Source organism: Callithrix jacchus, chromosome 6 (genome assembly GCF_049354715.1).
Source record: "Callithrix jacchus isolate 240 chromosome 6, calJac240_pri, whole genome shotgun sequence".
In the NCBI taxonomy this organism is placed as follows: domain Eukaryota; kingdom Metazoa; phylum Chordata; class Mammalia; order Primates; family Cebidae; genus Callithrix; species Callithrix jacchus.
The window spans coordinates 91,821,650-91,839,417 of NC_133507.1; the positions used below are offsets into that span (position 1 = coordinate 91,821,650).

The window sequence follows — 17,768 nt, forward strand, 5'->3', positions numbered from 1 at the left end:
ACACAATGAAATAATATGTAGTCATAAAAAGAAAGTATCAATGCACGCTATAACAGGAATGAACCTTGAAAATAATATGCTAAGTGAAAGAAGATAGACACAAAGGGCCATGTTGTATCACTTCACTTATATTAAATATTTGGCAGATCCATCCATACAAAAGCAGATTAGCTTTTGTAGACCCCAGGGTCTGTGGGGAGGGGGAAATAGCAAGTAATTGGTTATGGAGTTTCCTCTGGGACTGATAAAAGTGTTCTGGAACTAGACAGAGGTGCCAGTTGCACAACAGTGTTGATGTACTAAGCCATTACTGAAGTGTAATTTTTTAAAAAGTAAAAATGATATATTCTATGTTATATGAACTACCTGATTTTTATAAAGTACCTGCACATACATGACCATATTCACATATATACACATTTATTTCATGATTAAAAAGTAAAATAAAAGGAAAACAAAGTTGTCCCTTTGTTTCCATGGGAAATTGATTTCAGGACTCCCCTGGATACCAAAATTCACAGATGTTCAAATTTCCTTATATAAAATGGCATATTTGCATATGATGTATACATATCCTCTGGTATCTTTAAATCATCTCTAGATTACTTAACACCTAATAAAATGTAAATGCTATGTAAATAGTTGCTATACTGTGCTGTTTTACTTGTATTTTTTTAATTGTTGTGTTGTTAATTTTTTTTCCCAAATACTTTTGATCCACAGTTGAATCCTCAGATGTGGAATCCATAAATACAGAGGGTCAACTCTATCAAATGTCTCCAATAACTACTGAGTCCAAATTAGCCACTATTAGAGAATAAAGTGCTAATCGTTATTTTTAATTACCCAAAGGAAAAACTACTAAGTTTCTTTAACAAACGTCTTCAATTGTGCAGTATATCTAGTGTGTTAGCTATCAAGCTTCTAGATCAATAAAATATATAAATTACCCAGCAAAGTAAGGTTTAAAAAAATCATGCTTTCTAGAGGGTATTATCAAAATTTTATCCAGTTATGAGACTTCTGTTTATGAGCTATGTCTTTACTTGTCATCTGCAATCAGTTCATCTTCTAGGAGATAGCTTAATCAATCGTGATTTAATTATACATATATAATTTTTGTTTATTAATTCTACTACTAACAAATTATAAATTATTTTATAATTGTGAAATACTACCATATGCTAAAAGGTCTCTGAACTGCTTCAGGATATTATAACAATATACTGCTTGAGGTCAAAAAAATTTTACATATACGATGAAAAAGAATTAAATGTAACTTAACATATAATGTTCAACAGTTTTGCTAAGACAGTACCAGGGAGAATAATTAGATTCTAATATAAAGATGATAAAAACTGTAATACACATATAAATTTCTTAAATCTATTCAAATTAAGTATTGTATTTCCCCTACACATCTAAGCACGTTTATTATATGCTTAGATATACCATGCACTCTAATGAATCCTGGGGTACAAATATAAATAAAACACATTCTCTACTCTTGGCAAAAACTTTAACACAGTAGAGGATACAGACACTGAGATATTTTGAATATGACAATATGAGAGAGGACTGTACAGAGTGATAATGAAGCACTTTCAGGACAGAAAGAATGTCCTGAAGATATTCCCTGAGCTGTATTCTATAGGAAGCAAACAGGATTATAGGACGACCACACACAAAAAACAGCATAGATTTTAACAGCAAGGGTTATATGCAGAGACCAATGTGAATCAGTGCTTTGCCATTAATTCTGTGATCGTATAGATACTGGACCTTTCCTTTGTTTTTAAATTATTATAACACCTCATTGCCCTATGGCTGCTGAGTGGATAATATGAAATTTTATACATATACACCTTGTTAGCATAAAGTGAGTACTGGAATAGACATAGCAAATAAAACTTTACTGGTGACAACTGATGGTAAAGATGGGCAGGGAAGATAAGGCTGGTAGTGATCAAAACAACTAACATATATAAAAAGTACTTACAGGCTATCATGGGATGTTCTGCTTATAGGGATAATGGAATAACTGGCAAATAAACTAAATTCTGCTGAGAAGTAGAAAAACTTGAATAAAAATTATGTTTAAAGATATCTAGAGCTGCACAAACAATCAGGACAAAAGGTCACAAGATTCCAGAGAAGGGAGAACAATCTAAAGGTAGGCTGACATTGCAAGTCATTACGGAAGTAAAAATAATAAAGCAAAGAAAAATAAATAAATTGGGCTGACATACTACAGCCACTTTTCTCCCAAAGAATATGTGTGGCTTCTAACCATAACACAAGAGCAAGAATCATACTTTACCCAGAAAGAATCACTGCCATGGGGTAAAACTATCAGCAAAGATTCTGCTGGCTTCATGGGGCTGGAGATAAAAGAGGATACCCAAGGGGCTAAGATCCTAGTGAGGTGCTCTTTAAGACTTCTGCCAAATGCTGACTTTGCATGCAGCAGAAAGCCAAGAAGCAACCTTTTCAGACATCTTGTACTGCGAACGAGACAAGGATTTGAGTTCAGAATTTGCCAAAGAGGGACCCAAGAATTTAAGACTCTAAATTGAAAGACCTTGAAAGCTAGACTGTATGAAGACAAATCAAATGTACAAATAGCCTTAAAACAATTTTGAGGGCCGGGCGCGGTGGCTCAAGCCTGTAATCCCAGCACTTTGGGAGGCCGAGGAGGGTGGATCACGAGGTCAAGAGATCGAGACCATCCTGGTCAACATGGTGAAACCTCATCTCTACTAAAAATACAAAAAATTAGCTGGGCATGGTGGCGTGTGCCTGTAATCCCAGCTACTCAAGAGGCTGAGGCAGGAGAATTGCCTGAACCCAGGAGGCGGAGGTTGCCAAGATCGCGCCATTGCACTCCAGCCTGGGTAACGAGCGAAGCTCTATCTCAAAAAAAAAAAAAAAAAAAGTTTTGATTCACTTTGGTCCCTGACTGGATAAAAGTTATCAGCTCCCACACTAACATGTCTAAGAAAAGAAAAGAATAAATCCTGTCTAAAAGAAGATTATCATCTGGAGCCTTCACAATTTTTACAATGATTGTTATTCAATCAAAAACTATCAGGCTGCCAAAAAACAGAAGCTTATGAATAAAAGCTAGGATTAAAAAAAAAAAAAAAAAAAAGGCAACAGAGTTTTACCAATAATTTAAAAATAATCAAATGGAAATTCTAGAACTGGAAAATAACTGAAATTAACCACTTAATGTAAGTTGAACAGACTAAACAGTTAAAGATAAGACTAGAAAACTTTTTAAAAGGTCAATGAAAGATATTTTCACTAAAGCAGGGAAAAAATATAGATATTACAAAGAGCCTAAGGCAAATGTGAGACACAGTGCAAGAGTCTAACACCTATTTAGTGGAGTCACAGAAGAAAAAGAAAGAAGCAATATTTGAAGAGATAAATAAGAATTTTCCAAAACTGGCCGACAAAAAAATTGTAATTTATTGGGGCTTAAATATAAGTAGAATTAAAATGCATGACAACAGTAATGTAAAAAGCATGAGGGACAAATGGAGTAAAAAGTGTTCTTCATGGAAAAAGATGTTCTAAGGTTTTAGCATCCTTGGGGAAGCGAGGAATAATGATTGGTAGTAGCTAAAGTAACTCCATGAAGTATACTGTAATCTCTAGAGTAACCACTACTAGAAAGGACAGCATAATTAAAAACATACAGATTTTAAAAAAGAGAAAAAAGAAAAGATTGTATATTATTTATAATTACATTTATATGCAAACAGCCAAAATACTCCAATTGTTAAGACGTTAGAATCAGAATTTATTAATGCAATTTATCCCATTAACAGAAAAAAGAGGGAAAGATCACTCTGATAGTTGCAAAAAAAGTATTTGATAAAATTCAATACCCATTCAGGATAAAAACGCTATGAACTGGGAATAAATTCTTAGTGCCTTAACACACACATACACACACACACACACACACACACACACACACACACACATTTCCCTGAGAAATGGGAATGAGACAAGAAGGCCACTATTATTACTTCCATTCAACATGTACTGAAGGTCTAATTTTACCTTAAGGCAAAAATAAATAAATGAAAAGTATAAGAACTGGAAAAGAATAAAGAAAATGGTCACCATTCACAGGTAACATGACTGAGTCAGACAAACTAACCAGGAATAACCATTAATGAAGTTTGTCAAGGTTTCTGTATATGCAGTCAGCATATTAAAAACCCATTGTATTTTTATGTTAGCAATAATCAGTAAACAAAAATTTTAAAAGATATCAAAGTATAATTTAAAAGTCTACTTCCTAAAAATAAATCTAATGAAGGATTAAATCTTTACACTAAAAACTACAAAACGATATTAAGAGAAAGTACAGATAAGCTAAATTAATGAAGGGATATACAGTGTTCATGAATTGGAAAATTCATTATTGTAAAGACATCAATTTTAATATACTCAGACTGACTTCAGCCATTATGGAAAACAGTATGGTGATTCCTCAAAGACCTAAAAAGAGAACTACCATTTGACACAGCAATCCCATTGCTGGATATACAGCCAAAAGAATATTAATCATTCTATCATAAAGACACATGTATACATATGTTCACTGCAGCACTATTCACAATAAAGACATAGAATCAACCCAAATGCCTTCAGTTGTAAACTGGATTTAAAAAATGTGGTACATATACGAAACAGAATACTATGCAGCCATATAAAAGAACGAGATAATATCCTTTGCAGGAACATGCATGGAGCTGGAGGCCATTATCCTTAGCAAACTAACGCAGGAACAGAAAACCAAATACCACAGGTTCTCAGTTACAAGTGGGAGCTAAAAGATGGAACACATGGACACATAGCGGGGAACAACATACATTAGGGCCTACTACAGGTTAGAGGGTGGGAGGAATGAGAGGATTAGTAAAAATAACTAATGGGTACTAGGTTGGTTTAATACCTGGGTAACGAAATAATCTGTACAACAAACGCTCATGATGGGAGTTTACCTGTATAAAAAACCTGCACATGTACCTCTGAACTTAAAAGTTAAAAAAAAGTGCATTATTTTCAGAGTGACATATAAACTCAATGTAATGACAATAAAAATCTCAGTGCTGCTTTTGGTGGAAACTGATAAGTTGATTCTAAAACTTACATGGAAATGCAAATGGGTCAAGCATACGAAAGCAATCATGAACAACAAAAAAGCTGAAGAACGTAGAAGTAGAAAACATAAACCTAAAATATAGCAGCTGTAATTAAGACGGAGTGGTACTGGTATAAAAATAGAGAAGCTGACTAATAAAAAAGAGTCCAGAAACACACATACACACATACACACACACATACTGAGGCACAGGCACACACACACACACCTACACACACAGTTCATTTATGACAAAGGTAACAATGAAGTACAGTCTGGAAAGGGGGTAGGTTCAAAAACATATTTAAAAGAGCCATAAAGATATACATCACATTCTTTATAGCTTTATAGAAGTACACACAGAAAAATGATACAATGAGATGGGATATTACTTACTGGCTTCCTATGAGCTCAACTGCAAAGACCTCTACTACTCCAGCAGGTGCCTTCTAAGAGGGACAACCATTTCTAGTAGCTAACTGCTCTCTCTGCAAGTATACTTGCTACTGATTCCAGCAAGTCACTAACAAACTTCTTCACCAAGAGTTTTCAACTCATAATTTTTCTCTGAAAATATCACAAAGAGAACTACTTTGATATTTTATAATAATTTGCTTCATAGCCAACTTTGCTAAACTTATCTATCCTGTAAGGAAGGGGCTATCTAAAATGTATAAATAACATTTTCCTGAAGAGAGGCAATTTAAAAACAATGAGAACACATTTTTTTTTAAAGGTTTTCAATATGCCAGGCTTAAGTATTTATCTAATTGATTTTCGAATTAACTCTAAGAGGAAGATAATAACCGTCTCTGCCAATATTGTAGATGAGTAAACTAAGTTGCAAAAAATCAAAGTAACCTACCCAAAGAGACAGCACTAAAATTTGGCAGCACTTGACTGGATTTAAGTCCAAGCTTACACTGAATTCTTTAAGACATGTCCTTTCCAGCATTTAAGTAACAGACAATGCTTGGTTTAAAAAACTCAGAGCAAAAGGGAGTCATACTGTCTTGTCAATTCATATGTGACAAAAGTATATCGTTTTCTATCAATTTTCTGATTTCTACATACCTGAGTCATATATTGCATCCATGATGGAACATTGGAAAAATGAATATGGTTCAAGGCAGTGAAATGAACACATTTATCAATCTCTTTTATTTCCCAACACACCCAATGAGATGACAACAAATTTTTACAAAAAAATAAAGTGGTAACAAGGCTAGAAAATAGGAAGAGTGTGATACTGGTAGATCAGACATTTTTAAAAATTCAAGGCAGATGGATGGCAATAAATTAGCAGCGACATAAAGGGAAATAAATCATAATCCAGGGTACTGTAAGTATCCATGGTTGTTCAAGGACGCCTAAAGAAAAATTAAACTTTCATCAAATACAAAGAGCAGGAAATAGCCAAGTGGCAAGTCTCAGGGTAATTATTTTTGAAACAGTATTTAGGCTAGATGAGACAGCTGGGGCTCTACCCTTTCCCAAGGGTGGTAGTTATAGCTTCTACCATCATGCCAAAGCCCAACAATTGCCCTCTAAAGGAAGAGGGCCACCTGTCTGGGTATGTTTCTTGTGAGAGTGCCAATTCCTGGGAGACAAACAGGATGCAGATCGGACTAACTGAATATCACAGCAGACATTAGGAATGAGATGGGAAGAAAAAAGAGAAAAGATAACTTTTAACAGAAATTAAATAGTATTACAGCACTCTCCCACACAAAATAAAGCCCTCCTACTTTGACATGTGTGGTGGTTCCCAACTTACGCATGCAACGTCAGGGAAGTCATCATGTTGAGACACCCTGCCCACTTATACTGAATGTGTCCATAACCTTCCCATTCAAGGAATGCTAGGGAAATACATCTACACAACTGCACTGAAGACCATGACAGCCAGAAATCATATCTTAGCAACACAGTCCCTCATTATAACATATGAACGGAAAGCCAAGGACAACAGACATTTAGGGAAAACTAACAGGTAAAAGAGAAGGTCCAAAATGGCAAGAAAAAATTAACAAAGAGCTGTCATAGAAATAGAGACAGTTCAGGGGACAGAATGGTATACTTGAAAAAAATGTTTCGGCTGGGCGCAGTGGCTCAAGCCTGTAATCCCAGCACTTTGGGAGGCCGAGGCGGGTGGATCACGAAGTCAAGAGATCGAGACCATCCTCGTCAACATGGTGAAACCCCATCTCTACTAAAAATACAAAAATTAGCTGGGCATGGTGGTGCGCGCCTGTAGTCCCAGCTACTCGGGAGGCTGAGGCAGGAGAATTGCTTGAACCCAGGAGACGGAGGTTGCGGTGAGCCGAGATTGTGCCATTGCACTCCAGTCAGGGTAACAACAGCAAAACTCCGCCTCAAAAAAAAAAAAATGTTTCATAAAGTACAGTTGAATAAAATAAGAACAAACTGCTTTGAAAAAGTGGTCAGAAACAAAAAAGACTTCTTGATTAAAAGTAAATGACAAAATAAGTTAAATGTGCAAGATAATAATATCATACTGAAGCATGAGTAGAAAATAAAAGACAGATGACTTTTGAGGAGACAGACTAAAAACATAAATATAGGAAATATGAGAATCAGGGACCTGCAAGTCAGATTAAGGAGATCCAAGACTGATCTAACAGGTACTCTTAGAGAAGGTAAGACTAGCAACAACAGAGATACATACAGAGAAAAAAACAAGATTATTTCCATAATCTGAAGGGAGACACAAGTTCATAGACAGGCCTCACAAACTGCCAAGAATGATTACTGAAAAAAGATCTATACCTACACAAATCCAGATTAAACTTCAAAATTCCATTTAAAAAAGAAAATCCTAAAACTTCTATGTTATTTACAAAGGAACAAGTCAGACTAAAATCTGAATGCTGTATTAAGGCAAGTGATAAATGCTATTAAGAAAAAAAAAGTTGAACTTAGAATACCATACTCAGGCTGGACTCAGTGGCTGCCGCCTGTAATCCCTGCACTTTGGGAAATCATGGCAGGCTGATCACTTAAGTTTAGGAGTTGAAAATCAGCCTGGCCAACATGGTGAAATGCTGCCTCTACTAAAAATACAAAAATCAGTATTTTTGTACTAATTTTTGGTGTGGTGGCAGGTGCTATAGTCCCAGCTACCTGGGAGGCTGAGACACAAGAATTGCTTGAATCCAGGAAGCTGAGGTTGCAGTGAGCTAAGACTGCACCACTGCACTCCAGCCTGGGTGACAGAGCTAGACTCCATCTCAAAAAAAAAAAAAAAAAAAATTCCATACTGAAATTTATTCAGAATGAGGACCAAATAAAGGATAGTTTCAGGCAATACATACTTAAAAATCTGACATCCCACATTGAAAATGTATTCTGAATCCAATTAACATCTAAATTTTTTTGTATGGCACATGCTTATGAGTAAAAAAAAAATCTGAATATACTCCAGTATGATGTTATAAAATATATACACTACTACATTAATATGTAAAAATTACAGATAAAAATTAACACATAATTTAGTCTCTAATAAATTGATATTTCCCCAAATTATTTTGTGTGCCTCCTTTCACATGAATGTTTCATTTTAAAGACTACAGCTCTAACCAAATGAAAAAGAAAACATAGACGTAAAGATAAAACAGAGCTGAATAACCTCAGAGGAAGAGTAGGAAACAATAACAACTATCAAATGAGAATCTACTAGAATTTTTCACTTGGAAAATTTTCATGTACATAGGATTACCTTGTGTTCGGCCATTCCACTTTGTTCTAGAGTAAGTATACATATAATCACCTATTTCTAGATTAAAAATCGTTAGAATTGACTAAAAAAGTAAAAAAAGTTATAGTCAAAATAAAATGCAAATATCTTGATGATGCAAAATTAACAACTAATTAAAATTGGGAGATTGAAGGAGTAAGGAAAGGAACAAGACTATGATTCAGAAACATGGTACTATCTAGCGCTAATAAAGAACTTATATAACATTATAGAAATATTATATAACCATTTCACTAACAAAAGTGAAAGCAAGCACAATAAAACTGGGAATGAAGCTGAGAATGGGTCATTTCCTATTCTCTTTACTCTTACGTAATGCAAAAATTTATACAACTTTTTTTTTTTTCAGACAGGTTCTCATTTTAACTTAGGCTGGAGTGCAGTGACACAATCAAGGGTCACTGCAGCCTCAACCTCCCAGGATCAAGCGATCCTCTTGCCTTAGCCTCCTGAGTAGCTGGGACTATGGGCATGTGCCACCATGCTTTGCTAATTGCTTTCTTTAAAATGTTTGTACTGATGCAGGTCTTGCTGTTACTCAGGCTGGTTTCAAAGTCCTGGCCCTGAGCAATCATCCTGCCTCACAAAGTGTTGAAATTACAGGCTGAGCCCCTATGCCCTGCCAAAACTTCTATTTTTAAAAAGCACTGTAAAGTAGGAAAAAAAGCAGTATATAATACAGTATGTCAATTATCTGGAAAACTGAAATCAGTTACTGACTGCCATAGTCAGCTCACGTGAAACATTTCTACCACCCTGATAAGATTTGGCTCTGTGTCTCCACCCGAATCTCATCTTGTAGCTCCCAAAATTTCTGTGTGTTATGGAAGGAACATGGGGGGAGATGATTGAGTGATGGGGGTGGGTCTTTCCCATGCTGTTCTCATGAAAACTGATGGTTTTAGAAACACGAATTTCCCTGCACAAGCTCTCTTGTCTGCCACCATATGAAACATGCGTTTCACCTTCTGCCATGACTGCGAGGATTCCCCAGCCACATGGAACTGTAAGTCCAATTAAACCTTTATTTTGTAAATTGCCCAGTCTCAGGTATGTCTTTACCAGCAGCGTGAAAATGGACTAATACAGTAAATTGGTACCAGTAGACTGTGGTGATGCTGAAAAGATAACCAAAAAATGTAGAAGCGACTTTGGAACTGGGTAACAGGCAGAGACTGGAACAGTCTGGAGGGCTAAGAAGAAGACAGGAAAATATGGGAAAGTTTGGAACTTCGGAGAGACTTGCTGAATGGCTTAACCAAAATGCTAATAATAATATGGACATTGAAATCCAGACTGAGGTGGTCTCAGAGGGAGATGAGGAACTTGTTAGAAACTAGAGCAAAGGTGGCTCTTGTTATGTTTTAGCAAAGAGACTGGTGGCATTTTGTCCCTGTCCTAGAGATTTGTGGAACTTTGAAGTTGAGATAGATGATTTAGGGTATCTGGCAAAAGAAATTTCTAAGCAGCAAAGCATTCAAGAAGTGACCTGGGTGATGTTAAAGGCATTCAGTTTCATAAGGGAAACAGCATAAATGTTTTGAAAATTTGCAGCCTAACAATGTTATAGAAAAGAAAATCCCATTTTCTGAAGAGAAGTTCAAACCAGCTGCAGTAATTTGCAAAAGTAGTGAGGAGTCAAATGTGAATTCCAAAACAATGGGGAAAATGTCTCCAGGGCATGTCAGAGACCTTTGTGGCAGGCCCTCCTATCGTGGGTCTAGAGGTTTAGAAGGAAAAAAATGGTTTCATGGACTGGGCTAGGGTCCCTCCGCTGTGTGCAGTCTACGGACTTGGTGCACTGCATCTCAGCTGCTCCAGCTGTGACTAAAGGGGGTCAAGGTACAGTTTGGGCTTTTGCTTCAGAGGGTGGAAGCCCCAAGTCTTGACAGCTTTCACATGGTGTTGAGCCTGCAGGTGCACAGAAGTCAAGAATTGGTTTGGGAACCTCTGCCTAGATTTCAGATGTATAGAAAAGCTTGAATGCCCAGGCAAAAAAAGTTTGCTGCTGGGCGGGGCTCTCATGAAGAACCTCTGCTAGGGTAGTGTGGAAGGGAAATGTGGGGTCAGAGCCCCCCCTCCCCCAGAATCCTACTGGGGCACCTCCTAGTGGAGCTATGAGAAGAGGGCCACAATCCTCCAGACCCCAGCATGGTAGATCCACTGACGGCTTGTAGTGTGTGCCTGGAAAAGCCGCAGACACTCAACACTAGCCTGTGAAAGCAGCCGGGAATGAGGCTGTGTCCTGCAAAGCCACAGGGACGGAGCTACTCGAGACAATAGGAACCTACCTGTTGCATCAGCGTGACCCAGATGCAAGACATGGAGTCAGAGGAGATCATTTTGAAGCTTTAAGATTTGACTACCCTGCTGGATTTTAGACTTGCATGGGGGCCTGTAGCCCCTTTGTTTTAGCCAATTTCCCGCATTTGGAACAGCTATATTTACCCGATGCTTGTACCCCCATTGTATCTAATGGGAGGTAACTAACGTGCTTTTGATTTTACAGGCTCAGAGGCAGAAGGAAATTGTCTCAGATGAGACTTTGGACTGCGGACTTTTGAGTTGAGACTCTGGTGGACTGTTGGAAAAGCACGATTAGTTTTGAAATGTGAAGATATGAGATTTGGGAGGGGCCAGGGATGGAATAATATGGTTTGGCTCTGTTTCCACACACAAATCTCATCTTGTAGAGCCCATAATTCCCACGTGTTGTGGAAAGGACCTGGTGGGAGATGACTGAATCATGGGGGAGGGTGTTTCTTGTGCTGTTCTTATGACAGTAAGTCTCACGAGATCTGATGGTTTTAAAAATAGGAATTTCCCTGCATAATAGCTCTTGTCTGCTGTGAGATGTACCTTCTGCCATAACTGTGAGGCTTCCCCAGACACATGGAATTCTAAGTCTAATTAAATATTTCTTTTGTAAATTGCCCAGTCTTGGGTATGTCTTTATCGGCGTGTAAACAGCCTAACATACACTCCCAATAACCTACTTCATTTATTGTCTTTTACTATATAGTTTATTTGCATGACTGTGGTATTACCTAAATATAATCTCTATTTTATTCATTTCTATAAGTCAAAGCCTGGCACAACACTCAGTGTTTGTTTAAAAATAAAATGAAAAAGGGACTAGTTTTGTTTTGAGGGAATTAATGGAATAGCTAATTTTGACCTACACATGAAAACAGTAAGTCCATCTTATAGTTTTAATTACTCAAAACCAGTTTACTTAAAGATGACTAAACTGTGTACTAAATGGAAAGGCTCCTCTCTGAAATAGAAACAGCTGTGTCTTTCAGTGGACTGATTAGACTAAGTGATAGAATGGGACACCACCACTATTGAAAAGAATGTTGGAGGGGCAAGAAGAGGGGGTGGTAAAAGATGCAGCAATGGCAACAGCTGAACCCTCAAGAAAAAAAAAATTGGCTAAGGACAGCTACAAAATATTCCTTCTTCTTAGTTATATATATTTCTATTTAAGGGGAAAGCCAACAGAGCTGGGGGAAGATGGGTACACTGAAGTCACTGGTACAGAGCCCCAGTTTTAAAAAAATGGCGGGGGTGAACAAATACCTTCATTTACTTTAGTCTACTTACCTGGGTCCTTGAAGCATAAATAAAATAGCTATTCTAAGAATAAAAAACAAACAAAAAAAATAAAAGAGCTATTCTATAGTGTGAGCTCTCTGCCTGAAGCAAAAGGCAACTATATAGAAAAGACAATAAATGAAGTAGGTTATTGGGGGTGTATATTGGGCTGTTTTCACGCCAATAAAGTCTGACAGGTTTTGTTCAATGAATTTTATCAGGTTGAATTACATGATACTGACATTTTTATAGGTCAAAAGCATAATACTGGTAATTTCGTGTGGTCCTAAACCAACAGTTTCACCCTCTTAAGTGATTACAATGGTAGACCTTAAGGTTTTATGTTTTTCTAGGGCAGTAAATCTCATAGTTAAGTATGCATTAGAATCACCTTGGAGGGCTTGTTTAAACAAAATACTGGGCTTCAATCCTAGAGTTAAGGATTCAGTGGGTCTGGGTCAGGTTCCCAAATCTGCATTTCTAATGAAGTCTCAGGTGGTCCTGGGATCTCACACTAAGAACTTCTGCTCTAGACTGAAGGCTGAACCAGGAAGCTATCAACATCACTAACAAAAAAACTTATCATCATGCCCCAGCTGTTCTTCATTTGTCCTCCATCTCTGAATAAGTCTTCCATTTTACTTGGGTACTATCCCGAGGAATTGAACTACTTTCAACTTCTTTTTTGGGGGGGTGTCTTTTATAAAAGCAGAGATTTAAAGCCTCTATTTACTGCTGCCTTGTCACTTACTGCCAGGGTCTCCCTCAAAAAATAAACAACTGAAAATTAAACTAAGAGGGAAACCCTGTATACTATGATATAACCCTGCAAATACACTGCATTTCTGTTACTTTAATGTATTTTCAAAGAAAAGATTAAAAGAAAACATCTAACAATATTTCTAGATATAGGCATGATGTCATTTTCCACAGCAATAGTAAAATGGGGGCGGGGGGGGGAAGCTCTGGGTCCATGTGCTGAGATACCCAGATTCTATTTCTAGCCATTTCATGTTTCAGCCTATGTACTCTTTGGCACATCACTGACCTTCTGATTATGGACAGAACTGGAAGCAAGACTAAGTTCAGTCCAGTTCTACCATAAGTTAATACAGATTCATAAACTGTAGTGTAAAATTTACTCAACATCACCAATAACTTCCTCACACTGCAATTACCCTCTTTTAAAAAATAAACTACAGGCCATTGCAGAACCTGATTACTTTTCCTATAGCATAACATATTAAAAATATTCTGGATCTCTGGAAACCACTTCTTAAAATCATCATTTGCAAACAACTACATTTATATGGCATGCTAGTTGTGACAAGTCCAATTTTTTATATTATGTATTAATAATGTATAAACAAGGCATATAAGAAAAGAGGAAGCCCAGTGTACCTGTGTTAATAGCCTTATACTGTATTAGGATTTTAAAAAATCAGCTTTATTCAATTAGCATCATAGTTTACAACTACAGTTATTAAACCTCATGAGGTAAGATTTTAAATTATAGTAATACATAAACAGGGTAATAAACTACAATGGGCCAGACTAGCAGTCAGATGACTACTCACAATGAAAAGTTACATGGCCTCTTCTTTGTTAAAACATCATTCATTCATCTGTTTCTCATCATTCATTCATTCATCTCTCTTTCTCTCTTATTCACTGACTCATTTGAGTATTTTGGGGGGACCTACACTAATGCAGGTCCTGTGGAAACAAGGAAGGACATCACAAAGACAGCTCCTGATCTCATAATTTGAACTAGCTCTCAGAGGTCCTCTGGATAAAATCTTCTACAACTTCAAATGTGCTAAACAGAATAAACAAAATCAGCAAAACCTGACTATACCTTTTTTGGTAAAAATTACTAACAGCTGAAACCAAATGTTGTGACTCAAATGTGTATCTGTGTACATGTATGTATGTATGTATGTATGTATGTATGTATTTTTAAGCAGCACAAATGTGATAAAAGGGACAGGATCATCCTTACTCTTAATGCCAAAGCAGTACCTTCCAGTTCACTATAGTCTCTAAAAACAAATTTACTTGAGCACTGACCTTCAAAGTTTTGCAAATTTCAGCAATCCCAGCACTTTGGGAGGTTGAGGCGGGTGGATCACGAGGTCAAGAGATCGAGACCATCCAGGTCAACATGGTGAAACCCTGTCTCTACTAAAAATACAAAAAATTAGCTGGGCATGGTGGTGCGTGCCTGTAGTCCCAGCTACTCAGGATGCTGAGGCAGAAGAATTGCTTGAACCCGGGAGGCGGAGGTTGCGGTGAGCTGAGATCATGCCACTGCACTCCAGCCTGGGTAACAAGAGCGAAACTCCATCTCAAAAAAAAAAAAAAAGCTATGAAAAGACAGAAGGAATCAGAAATTACCTATTCATAGTCAGTTTTTTATAAAAACATTATGGAATACAAAATATACATCTTTGTTATAACATCATTTAATCCAAGTTCTAGTTTATAAACTATAGTAGCACACTTCTTTTATTCAGCTCACAGAGGAGTTATCTCAATGAAAAAATGATAGATAATTTAACCTTATCTCTTCTTTAAGCACCAACAATTCATTTTAATCTTAAATGTCACCTTTTCTATAAACTTTTACTAACCATCCTTTTGTCTCTATACCATTTTCTTAGGTAAAATTTACTCCCTAACTACCTGGGACTTTCACAAAAAATGCCATCCACACAGAATTAATTAAATGTATTGTAGTTACCAGTACAATCTGTTAGAGTTTGCTTTATATATTAAAACTTTTTAAAAATTTTATTTTTTATTTTTCTTTCTTCTCACTCTGTTACTCAGGCTGGTATGATCATGGCTCACTTCAGCCTTGATCTCCCAGGCAAGTAATCCTCTCACCTCAGCCTCCCAAGCAGCTGGGACTACAGGGGTATGCCACACCTGTGTAATTTTATATCTTTTTTTCAGACGTGGTTACGCTATGCTGCCCAGGCTAATCTTGAAATCCTGGGCTCGAGTGATGCTCCCACCTAAACTCTACTCTTCACACATATTATTTCATTTGATCCTCTAAACAAACCTTTTAAGTATTTACTTCTATTCTACACATAGAGAAACTGAAACACAGAAAAGCAACTCTATTAAAGGTCACAGAGTTTTGTTTGTTTTTTTAAGCCAAACAAATCAGAAATTGAATCCAGAATTTTTTTTTTTTTTTTTGAGACAGAGTTTCGCTCTTGTTACCCAGGCTGGAGTGCAATGGCGCGATCTCGGCTCACCACAACCTCTGCCTCCTGGGTTCAGGCAATTCTCCTGCCTCAGCCTCCTGAGTAGCTGGGATTACAGGCACGCACCACCGTGCCCAGCTAATTTTTTGTATTTTTAGTAGAGACGTGGTTTCACCATGTTGACCAGGATGGTCTCGATCTCTCGTGATCCACCCGCCTCGGCCTCCCAAAGTGCTGGGATTACAGGCTTGAGCCACCGCGCCCGGCCGAATCCAGAATTTTTAAGTGAAAACACTATGATTTTTCCAATTCATCAAATATGTTAAGATCCTTGAGATTACTATATTTCCATCTTTATATAACCCTACTGCCCAGTATAGAATGCAACAGAGCGTAAGCAAAGATATGAATAAGAAGTCAACCACTAGTAAAGAATTACATGTTTATAAAACAGTACATAATTTAATGCCTTCTAAAACAAAGCGCCAAAAATAATTTAATATTACAGAATGATTCAGAGAACACAACCACAGTTAAGAGTTTAGTTTCTGATATCAGACTTGGGTTCAATATGAAAGCAGCGTAACATCTCTGGGTCTCAGTTTTCTTGTCTATAATATGGGAATAATAAATGGTAATCGTCTCAAATGGCTGGTATATTGAATGGTGAGGTACAGAAGACACTTAGTACAGTGTCTGGTAGATAGAAAGCACTTGATAAATTATTTGTATGAGTATCAATATGAAACTCAAAGATAGAACTTGTTTACAGAATAGTAATAGTCTTGGGAACTATGAAAGTTAAATTTGTCCAAAATAGTTTTTTCGGTTTTATTCTTGCTTTTTAAACTTTTATTGCTTGACTCTCCATCAGGTATACACCAGCCTTCTCACACTGCTTATCTCTAGCAGCTCCCAACTGCCTTCCAATACAAGCAATATGGAGATGCAGTTGGAAAAAGACTGATGTCTAACATGTCTCTTAGGAATTGTGTAACCTTTGAGGGAACTTTCCGGAGTAATGGAAATGATCTATATCTCGATTTGGCTGTTGTTACACTGGTGAATACTTCCTTCGAAACTCAATGAAATGTATCTGTAAAGTCTGTATATAAAACTTTGTAAATTAAAGAAACTGAGGTTTTATATTCTTGAACAAGTTACTTTCCTTTTCTGGCCCTTAGCTTTCTCATTTTCAGAAAGGGAATAATTCTTCACTCACAGAAAGGTCATAGAGTATTATAGGAGACAAGGTCTATAAAGTGTGTAGGGTAGTTCCTGCACAGTTAGTTAATTCTGGATCTACTAATGTTAACCCTAGGCATTTTTCAAATTTACTTGAGTTCTAAAACATTTATCTATAATAAAAGAGAGGTTCTCTCCCTCTCCCTTCAAGTCAAAGAGTTTTTTTTTTTTTTTAAACCAAGTTTTGTTCTTATTGCCCTAGCTGGAGTGTAGTGGCATGATCTTGGCTCACTGCAACCTCCATCTCCCAGGTTCAAGTGATTCTCCTACCTCAGCCCTCCAAGTAGCTGGGATTACAGGCATGTGCCACCAGGTCCAGCTAATTTTTGTATTTTTAGTAGAGAAGGGTTTCACCATGATGGCCAGGCTGGTCTTGAGCTCCTAACCTCAGGTGATCTGCCAGCCTTGGCCTGCCAAAGTGCTGGGATTACTGATGTGAGCCACCGCGCCCAGCCTAGGTCAGAAATTTTTAACTTTTAAATTACTGAAGATGGCCAGAGCAGTGGTTCATGCCTGTAATCCTAGTACTTTGGTAGGCTGAGGTGGGCAGATCACAAGGTCAGGAGTTCCAGAACAGCTTGACGAACATGGTGAAACCCCATCTCTACTAAAGATATAAAAAATTAGCTGGGTGTGGTAGTGAACACTTGTAGTCCCAGCAACTCAGGGGGCTGAGGCAGAATCACTTGAACCTAGGAGATGGAAGTTACAGTGAGCCAAGATTGCGCCATTGCACTCCAGCCTGGGTGACAAGGTGAGACTC

General features: G+C 37.2%; 1 protein-coding gene across 5 annotated transcripts in view; it reads right to left on the minus strand.

The window, feature by feature from the left end:
- SPOPL (speckle type BTB/POZ protein like) overlaps nucleotides 1-17,768 on the minus strand; it is a 72,283-nt gene that overhangs the window by 32,274 nt on the left and 22,241 nt on the right. The window lies entirely within an intron of this gene.